This window comes from Mastomys coucha, unplaced genomic scaffold (assembly GCF_008632895.1).
Source record: "Mastomys coucha isolate ucsf_1 unplaced genomic scaffold, UCSF_Mcou_1 pScaffold9, whole genome shotgun sequence".
NCBI lineage: Eukaryota > Metazoa > Chordata > Mammalia > Rodentia > Muridae > Mastomys > Mastomys coucha.
In genome coordinates this window covers 58,974,273-58,984,487 of record NW_022196915.1, presented here as the reverse complement: position 1 = coordinate 58,984,487, position 10,215 = coordinate 58,974,273, and positions in this window count along the sequence as shown.

Genomic DNA, 10,215 nt, shown 5'->3' with positions numbered 1-10,215 from the left:
GGTTTTCTTCAGAGCTAGTACATCCCTTAGGACAGTCCACGATAGTTAGAAATGTTTTACTTACTAGAGAGTAATCGAAAGGCTTCCCTCACTCAAGGACTTTAGCTAGGATGGAACCTCCCAGTGCTTGCCTCCAGCAAGACCCAGAGAATTAATAGGAAATACCAAAATACCTCAACAGGGAGGGCTCTACTGCTCTTCTGCTTGCTTCATACCTAGCTACCAGACTCTGCTGACCTTGAAGCGGCGGTCACTTGCCTACGTGACCTCAGCCTTGTGCCTCTTGCTGTAACCCCCGCCCGCCTACATGACTCTTGTCATCTGCTGAGAATTCCCCTCACTCCCTCCTCATTTTCTTTTTCTGTAACGTATATATACTAGCCACTGGTCATTAATAAACGAGGCTTTGACAAAAGATTTGCAAGGCCTTCCTCTCCTTTTTTTCTGCGCATTCTATTCCAGGTCTAGTTCCCCTCGAAACCCATGGAATAACTAGATCCCGCGGCGGGTCCAGGAGAACAATATTTACATTTTAAGTTACTGTGTTCATTTCTCATGTAAAAATATTTACATGGTGAGTTTGAAGATTAAAATTTCCTGTTTCCCATGGTTATTGTAGATTGCCTTGTGCCTGTTGAGACTTCAAACTGTAGCCTTTTAGATGATGTCATTACCTGAACACACCCCTAACCGTAAGGAGCATAGACAGTTTTAGGATCTTCAGCAATTCACAAAGTCCCGAGATATGTCAGTGTCTTAGGGCTCCCATTGCTGTGAAGAGACACCATGTCCAAGGCAGCTCTTATAAAGGATAACATTTAATTGGGCCTGGCTTACAGTTTCAGAGGTTTAGTCTGCTATTGTCATGGACAGAAGCATGACAGCATGCAGGCAGACATGGTGTTGGAGGAGCCAAGAGTTCTACATGTTCATCTGCAGGCAGCAAGGAGAAGAATGTCCTCTGAAGGCAGATAGGAGGAGGCTATGATTCCACACTGGGTGGAGCTTGACCATAGGAGACCTCAAAGTCCGCCTACACAGTGACATAAGGCCACACCTACTCCAATAAGATCACAAGCTCTGAACACAAAAACCTATGGGGGCCAAATCTATTCAAACCACCACAGCCGTTGAACACCCAGTGTTCATCCCGTGCTAGCATGGTGTCAAAACAATCCAGAAAACTGAAAGGTCTCTGGGACACCTGCAGCTATTCAGAAAGTTGTTTCTCAGATGTGTAGATGTGAAGACATTCGGTTGAGTGCAGTCGACTGCAGCTTGGCCTGCTTGGATCTGTCTGTCCCTCCGGGATGCCATACTTGTTCCCAGAACTAGGCAGTCAGCTCTGTATTTTGATCTATTTTTTTCCATGTCTGTCTCTTCAGCAAGCTGCAAAGCAATCCCTTGAGGTGAGGACCATATTCTTGCTATTTGAATATTCACAGTACCTCACAAATAAATGTAAGCTCAGTACCATACATAAGAAGATTTTAATGTTTATTGAAGACAGAGAGAAAAACTACCCACTATAGTGCATGTACAAAGACAGTTTGCAATTTCATCACAATGCTTCTCACTACAGTGTAAAATTCTTCCTCATCACAACTAGGTTAGTAGTCTAGAATAAAAACAGAAGCAGCTAGATTACTAGGTTACTAGTAATCACAACGGAGCCATTGTCAGTCCCAGGAGAAGAGTCATAGGACCCTCGCCTGAGAGTCATTACTCGCTCTTGTTCTCCCCCAGCTGCAGATAATGTTAATCCCACTGACAGAGAGCAAAGACCATTACCCAAATTCTTTGGTCAAACTACTCAAATTTTATTTTCTGCCTGACAGGACAATCTCTCTAAAGTGGGGTTTAAGAAGATAGTATCGAATGCGGAGGAAGGTGGGGATTTATATCAGTCCCAAAACTGTAAAGCTAGGGATTTTTTTTTCAATAGTTGGGGATTTCCAATGGAATTTCAGTTATGTAGGAACTTGGCTGAACATTTGAAAATTATTTGGCAGGGTGAAGCTCAGGGTATAGGGTGTGGAACATGCCAAAATCCAGAAAATGGATCAAGACCTGATCAAATTTAAGTTTTTCAGAAAACAGAAATGAAGTTATTTTGACCTTGTAAAATAAGATGGTGTCTTAGTGTCTTAGTTGAGGTTTCTATTGCAGTGAAAAGACACCATGATCATGACAACTCTTACAAAGAAAACATTTCATTGGGGCTGGCTTACAGTTTCAGAGATTTAGTCCATTACCATCATGGTGGGAAGCCTGGCAGAGTTCAGGCAGGCATGGTGCTGGAAGAGCCAAGAGTTCTACATCTTGATCTGAAGGCAGGCAGGAAGAGACTCTGGATCACAATGGCCAGACCTAAAAGCCCTGCCTCCATAGTGACACATTTCCTCTAACAAGGCTACACCTCCTCCAACAAGGCCATACCTCCTAATAGTGCCACTTCCCATGGGCCAAGCACATTCAGACCACCAAAGTGAAGGTTAGTCCCAAAGATATGAGGAGAAAGGAGAAATCATCATTGCCAAATTAATTAAAGCAAGCTTTCTTAACTCACGTAGTATCCGTGGGCTGCCTCCCTGTCAGGGGAGGTTCAAGAGCTCAGCACTGGGTATAAGGAAGACAAGGTTTTTTTAAACTAAGGTTTAGGGGAATTCTAAATGGGGGCGGGGGGGGATTTGGTCTGCAAAATAGGTCGGGTTACAGGAGCAGAACATAAGCATAGCAAGTTAGTCATAAAGATCTCCTGAGACAAAGACATGGTGGCAAGGTAGTCATAGCAACAGGTAGTCATGACAAGGTAGTCACAGCTGGTCAAGATAACCTTTTGAAACAAAGGCATGATTGCAGTTTCTTGGAACAGGCAGGCAGCACAGAACTATTTGAAGTTTAAGATTGTAGATGAGGCAAGTGCAATCCTTGAGAAACAGATTTAATCAGAAACAGGAAGGGACCTAGTTCCTTTTCACTCTAAGGTGGCTTTGAAGCCTAAGATGGAGATGGGCTTATTTTACAGCATCCGTGTAGATGCATTCTGAAGCAAGAGGGAGAGACAAGCAAAAAGCAAATCCTTCTCTCACATGCTTTTTCATCTGGGCGGCTGCTAGAAGGTGCTGACCACATTTAGGAAAAGTCTTTCCATGTCAGTTAATGCAGTTGAGAGAATACCCCACAGATAGATGGTCTAGCCCCATGTACATAATTCCTTAGTTGAAATGTCCTTCTCAGGTGTCTCTAAATTGGGGCAAGTTGACATTTAAAATCAACCATCTCAGATGTGTTGAAAACTGAAACATTTGGGTATCCAATCTCACACGCCCTTTTAACATTCTGTCGTTATCATCCTGTGGGGATGGCTGACATGCGTGCTTCAAAAAGGAGTTTACTTCTCCATACATAACTTTACTTTGCATTTCCCACAAAAATAAGGGGACATGCTTTGTGAATACACACCTAAACAATTGCTCATAAGCACCCTTGCTATAATACAGAATTCCACATTTATGATAATTCCACTTCAGGGACAAATTATGACATGTGGTAATGTTCCTCTCAAAGAGATTGCAATATTTAAAAAAAAAATTCCCATCTTCAAATGTGGACCTGTGTACTGGAGGCCTCCCATGGAGGTCTCTGGCCTGGTCTGTTGCAAGGAAGCTTCTGGTGGTGTTTCCGGAGAGCAGACCTCTTCCCAAGTCGCACTGTTACAGCTCTTATGACAGAAGCTCTGAGGACAGAGTAATTCTTACACTGTATTCCTTCTGGATAGGATCCTTATATACAGTGTTGGGGTGGGTCAGAGTCTGACAGCAGGTACTTCCCATTGACTTGGTCTGAGAGCTATGCACATCTTATCTGCATGTGGGAGGGCTTGGTGCTGCTCCTACATGACTGATGGCCACAGACCTTTTTACAGGGGTTTTGGGGAGGGTGGCTGTAGCTATGTGACAGGAGCCAGGGCCCAGGAGTGAGCAAAACACCTATTGTTCCTTGCAGGCCACAAGTCACCTGCTGGGTCACTAGAGTTTTTAAGCCTGAGCTGGACCAGGGACCAGGCTGCCGATCACAGATCACCACTCCACATTCAAAGAGCCATAAACTGTCTGTGATGGCTAATCTTGGCTGTCAACTTGACTGCATCTAGAATCAAGTGAAATCCAAATTACTTGGCATTTCTGTGAGGGATTTTCTTAAGTCAGACTATTTGAAGCAGGAAGACCTACCCTAAATATGGGCTGTCTGGTGGTGTCTCATGAAAGCACATAGAGAAAAGAAGTTTTGCTTTTTGCCTAGTTGCTCTCCTCTCTCTGACTGGCAAGTTTGTCTATCCTGTTGCTATGGCTAGTATTAAATCTAACTTCAGGATTCAAGTGTCAACTGAAAACCAACAGCTCTCTAGGAATCCTCTATGATTCCATGTCACAGGATTTTGCCTGTCCAATTACATTAGTGAAAAGGAGGTCTGTGATTGGACAGGGAAAAGGGAGGCAGAGCTAAAAGTTGTAGAGTCAGGGAGTATCTCAGGGTAGGAGGAGAAGAAAGATGGCTGTGGACATGAACCTATATGGCAGCGTTTACCAGCCGCAAGTAGCTATGACTTCACAAGGTTAGAAATATTGGGATAAAGATTTTATCATTATCAATTGGCTCTGAAATTAATTGTATTGGCATCTTGTAAATTGTGATATTAATGATACATAAATTTGATTGGTTAATTACGCTTTTTTTTTTTTTTTTTGGTTTTTTCAAGACAGGGTCTCTCTGTGTAGCCCTGGCTGTCCTGGAACTCACTCTGTAGACCAGGCTGGCCTTGAACTCAGAAATCTGCCTGCCTCTGCCTCCCAAGTGCTGGGATTAAAGGTATACACCACCACCACCAGGCTTAATTAAGCTTTTAGAGTCTTGATTTTACCGAGTTACTGGGTATTGTGACATGTAACTGTGAGGTGTGTGGTTTCATTTAGTTATTGGACTGTGGGATCACCGGCTCCATGGGTTTATGGTTGAGGAAGTACTAGTGGCTCCCAGGACAAATGAGCCAGATGCTGCGGGAGCTAGCTGAAAATAGTTGGCAGGGCAGAGAGCCATGCGAGTGAGATCACTTGGTGGGAGCCCTGTACCCTGTCTGTTGCTGTCACTAGTGTGGGGACATGTTGGTTCCTTTTTTAATATTTCCTGCAACAATTCCACACCAAATTGGGAATGCTGAGACACCAGCTTTGTGTGCTGAACAATTACTATGTTCTTGGCCTTCCTCTTTTAAGACTCCACTCTCATTCTCTAGATCCTCTCCAATTCTGTTATTGAAATACCTACCTACACAGAGAGGGACTTAAAGTCAAGGCTGTGAGCTTGGGGCCATCTGGGTCATTTTCTCACAGAAATCAACCAACAGCCCTATGTTTCAAGTTCTGTATCAGGACAATCATTTCCCAGGAGGATAAACATGGTTGAAGAACTAGAGTGCTATTTATTTGGATTGTTTTCTTTGATTCCTTAATACCCCGACATACCTTGTACTTTTTTGATCTTCTCTACAGGAAATAAAATGAACACTTAGACATAGAAGGGAAGAAAAGACATAGGAGGGAAATCAGAAAAGTCAGTGAAAAAAAGATAATAGTCAATGATAAGCTAAAAACAAAAATAAAATGAAAGAGTTTATTGAATTCTGCATGTGCTGGGGCTTGAGGGAAAATCAAACTGAGAAACCAATTTAAAACACCATTGCTTAGGCTGGGAATTGTGGCACAGACTTTAAATCCCAGTACTTGAAAGGCACTGGAAGTTCATTCCCTTAAGAATTTATCCACCCTGGAGTGGATCTCCATGAGTTCAAGGTTATCCTGAGCTATATATAGTGAATTCCAGGCCACCAAGAATTACACAGTGAGACTCTATCTCAAAATTAAAATAGTTTATCTACTCTGAATGCTTTTGCTAACACAGAGAGGCATAAAAGAAGCGCCGGGAGGATGCAGCATGTTATCAAAGAAATCTGTCTGACAGGTATTTTTGTTTTTTAAGGTGTAGCCTCTTGCAACCCTTGGCATCTGTGTGGACTGAGAACAGGAAACAGTGCTATCCAGCACTGGCTGTCGGTTAGCTTCCCCGGCCTTGTAGGCCTTTGCTCCCTCTGGCAAACTGAAAATTAAACTGTTTCTTTATGTAAATTATTTTCCATCATGTCCTGTGCTGATGAACAAAAGCAAAAGGGAAAAGCTTGAGCCAGTGAGATGGCTCAGCAGGTAAGAGCACTGATCGCTCTTCTGAAGGTCCTGAGTTCAAATCCAACATGATGGCTCACAACCACAGGTAATGAGACTCAACATCTTCTTCTGGTGTGTCTGAAGACAGCTACAGTGTACTTATGTATAATAATAAATAATCTTTGAAAAAAAAGGAAAAAGCTGGAGATGTGGTTAATTGATGAATCCTGACTTCATTCCCTAATGCCAATAAAATTATTAATTTTTAACTGAGAAAGCTGACAGTGGTGCATGCCTGTAATTCCAGTAATTGGAGCATCAATACAGGAGGATCAGGAGTTCAAGGCCAGCCTCTACATAGTGAGTTGGAAGCCAGATCGTGGTAATAGTACTCCTTCTCAAAGAAAGAAAGAAAGAAAGAAAGAAAGAGGGAAAGAGAGAGAGAGAGAGAGAGAGAGAGAGAGAGAGAGAGAGAGAGAGAACTTTGTGAATTCACCATTACTATAGTTTTAAACCACCAATCCCAACTCTAGATTATTTTGGAGATATATATGTGTATATGGTATGCACATATATGTGCAGATATATGTGAGTGACATTGGTGTCTTCTGTCACTCTTCACACACACACACACACACACACACACACACACACATATATGTATATATTGAGGCAGGGTTGAACCCAGGGCTTGCTAATCGATTAGTCTAGTCAGCTAGCTTGCCCTGGGAACCCCTACTGCTGCTGTATGGGTTACAGGTGAGCTACCACACCTGCCAAGCTTATCATGTGGGTTCTGGCCATCCAAACTCTGGTCCTCACACCTGCAGGACTTGATCCCCCAAGCCCTCTCTCTCCAGCTTATATCTAGATCACTTAAATGACATTTAATATCTTTCTAGTACATCCTCTTCTTTTCTATCCTGTCAGCATTTAGGGATGGAATGTAAGGCTTACCTCAAATATTTGCTTTTCCTGTGTCCTAAACATTAGAATATAAATATTCCACCCTGAACACTCTTCTTATAGTTCACTTAGTTAGTGTCCTGGTCTTCCTGAAGTAGAATATATGTGATGTCTTAATAATTCATTGCTTTTATTATTCCATATATCTACAAAGTAGTGAGACTGTATCTAGTGATAGTGTTAGTTTGTAGTTTTGCCTATAACCTGTACCATCAGGCCCTGGTATACATCCACACTGACTGGCCACAGTCAGATCTTGAAGAAAAGGCTTTTCAATTGTCCTGCCTTTGAAGGTGTCACACTCCAGTTCCCTCACTGTCAAAAACCGCGTCTCATATGGTACAAAACACGCAGCAAGGAAGAATGTTCCTCCCACGCTGGTATTCTCTGGGAGGCCACATTTCCCTGGACCTTGGGGCATAGACAGTCTGGCTCAGGTTTCACATCATGTATCCTAAGCTCCTTATCAACAGACCCAGGACCCGGCAGCACATTCTCCGGCTCAGTCTTTCCTTGATGCTACCCCAGCATGCCACAACCGTGGTTCTGGGTGCCCCAGCTTCTACTGCTTGTAACCATCAGCACAGGTGAGTCAAAGATAAGGTTAGTGGGTTTCCTGTCTTCACGTCTGGTTGTATGTGTTAGTGCAGGGGAGGGACTCATCCTGTACCAATAGGCTTCTGTGGATTTCTGGTGAACTCTGCGCGTTCCTTCCTGAAGCTGTAAATCTACCGTTCAAAGGCATGTTGGCAACAAGTGCAAGGGTTGGATAAGAGCTAGCCATGACCTTCAGTGCTACTTACTGGGCGGTTCTCCGAGCAAGGGATGCAGAAGGGCAGCAGAGAGCACTTCTTCTGGGTTCCTCTAATGTGTACTACACTCCTGGTCTACAGGCATCTTTCATTCCTCAGAAATGAGCTTTCTCCTCCCTTTCCAGGTCCTTAGCTACTGGTCTGCCTCCCTCCATTCCCATCCCCCTGACCCCCTACCTGAAGAAGAAAGATTATTTTCTTCTGTCCTGTGCCTTCCCTGGCCGCCTGAATCGCAGTTGATCTTTGAATGTATTATAGTTTGAAGGTTAAAATTTCCCTGGGGATTGTCTAGTGCAGGGAAACATCTTGTACGTGATAAAACTGAAGGGAAAGGAGTCAGTCATGCATGCCATGTTACCCTCAAGACCTAAGAAGAGGGCACACATGAGACGAGTCTATCTGTCCCTAAAGTCTGTCACCTCTCACTGGGTTCAGGAGCTTCCTAGGCACTGTGGGGATTTGCTGAGAGCTTTGCAGGTAAAGTCCAGCTCCTCATTCTTGACTTGCCATCCAAGAGGAGGCTATAAACTACCTTAGTGGTAGCTCAAGTTCCTTCCTAGGGAATTCCTCCTAATAAGCAGTGTCTACTACTTTTTTAAAACTCCCAACGACAAACTGAGGCACTACTGACGTTCACTCTGAAGAACTGATCTTTACTGGGCTTCCTTACAGAGCCTAGGTGCGAGGTTATCTACAGGGGTGTGGGTAGTCCCCTTCAGTCGACCACACCTGGAAGGCCTTTACCCAGCAGAGGTGAGGGCTTCCCTGTAGCTACATAGATGGAGTCCTCTTCACCAGTCTTCCCTATCTTGCGTACTCAAGCCCCTCCCCAAGACCACAAGCAATTAAGGCAGAGTTGCACATAATAAGGTGATACAGAGAAAGTGCATCCTCAGGTGGAGCCTGAATGCTCAGGTTAGGGTCTCATGCCCTCACCATTCCTCAAGAGGATGTAGACAGCCAACAAGCCTGGCTAGCCTAATTCTTTTGCATGGGGGAGCCGCTAACCTTCCCAAGATGGTGGTCGCATGGCTCAGGGGACAGTCACTCACAATAGGAGTTGTAATAGGAGAGGGCACACTTCAGGGCTCCTGAACTACAGAGTGTGTGTGTAGCCTGGAGTCTGATATACTTTACATCCTGCTGTGAACCTCCCACGGGGAGTTCGGGGTGACTTTCTGTTATTCAATCCCTTTGGCCTCAGCTCATCCATGTGTAAAATGAGAGGACTGACAAGCCACTCTATGAGGTATCAGCTTAGGTTTTCCTTGGTGCTGATAGCAAGTCTTTAAGCTCCTAGAAATTCTAGAAGTGTCAGGTATGGGTGCGGGTGGTGCAGGGCCATTGTGACTTCTTCAGCATCAGGTCCCCAGGGTCTGGAGTCTCTCAGCTGATACTGTCCCTGACTGCATGAATTCTGAAGTTCTCCCTTTCTCTATCTAATGGCACTGTATCCAGAACAGCCATCTCTAGCATTGCCACTACCGTCCATGACTTCAGTGGAGACGTCTGTGACTCCAGTTTCTGATGCAGTAACTCATTTACAGCAGCTCGGCTGCTGGAAGAGCAAGCAGAGTGTTCATACAAATCCTTTGCTCTCTGCAAAGCTGACCACCTTCTCCACTTGCGGTGTGGCAGACTGCCTCCACATCTTCTTTCTCCTTTCCCTGAGGCCTAAACACTGGCCATGGCCTGCCTGTAGGCCTGTAGTAAGGAGCAGACGCCTAGACCCAGAAAAACAGAGGGTTTTGGAGAGCCTGGGGTATTCTCATTGATAGTTCTAAAAGTGGTGGGCATCCATGTAGGAGAGAACCACCAGAGCAGCCCCAAACGCTAAGAGTATGGTGGACTGAGGCTCCAGGGCTCTAGGACACAGCCCCTGGAACTCCAGGCTGGACTGAGTATGAGACCAAGAAATGACCGTTGTTCTGGCTCTATCTCTCACCTGCCCTGTGATCTAGGTGAGTCCCCTACCTGAGAAATGGGGCTAGTCATTTTACGTGTGTGTGTGTGTGTGTGTGTGTGTGTGTATGTGTGTGTGTATCAATCAGACTGACCCCGAAGCCAGATTAACTCACCTGAAGTGCTGTTGTGGAGTCAGTGAGGTGATATCCATGCAGATGTTGAGAGGTTCAGAGTCCTTGTTCCCGTACGACTCAGTGAATGGAGGAGCAACCAAGTCTGAGGGAACAGAGATGCCAACATGCAGGGAGGTC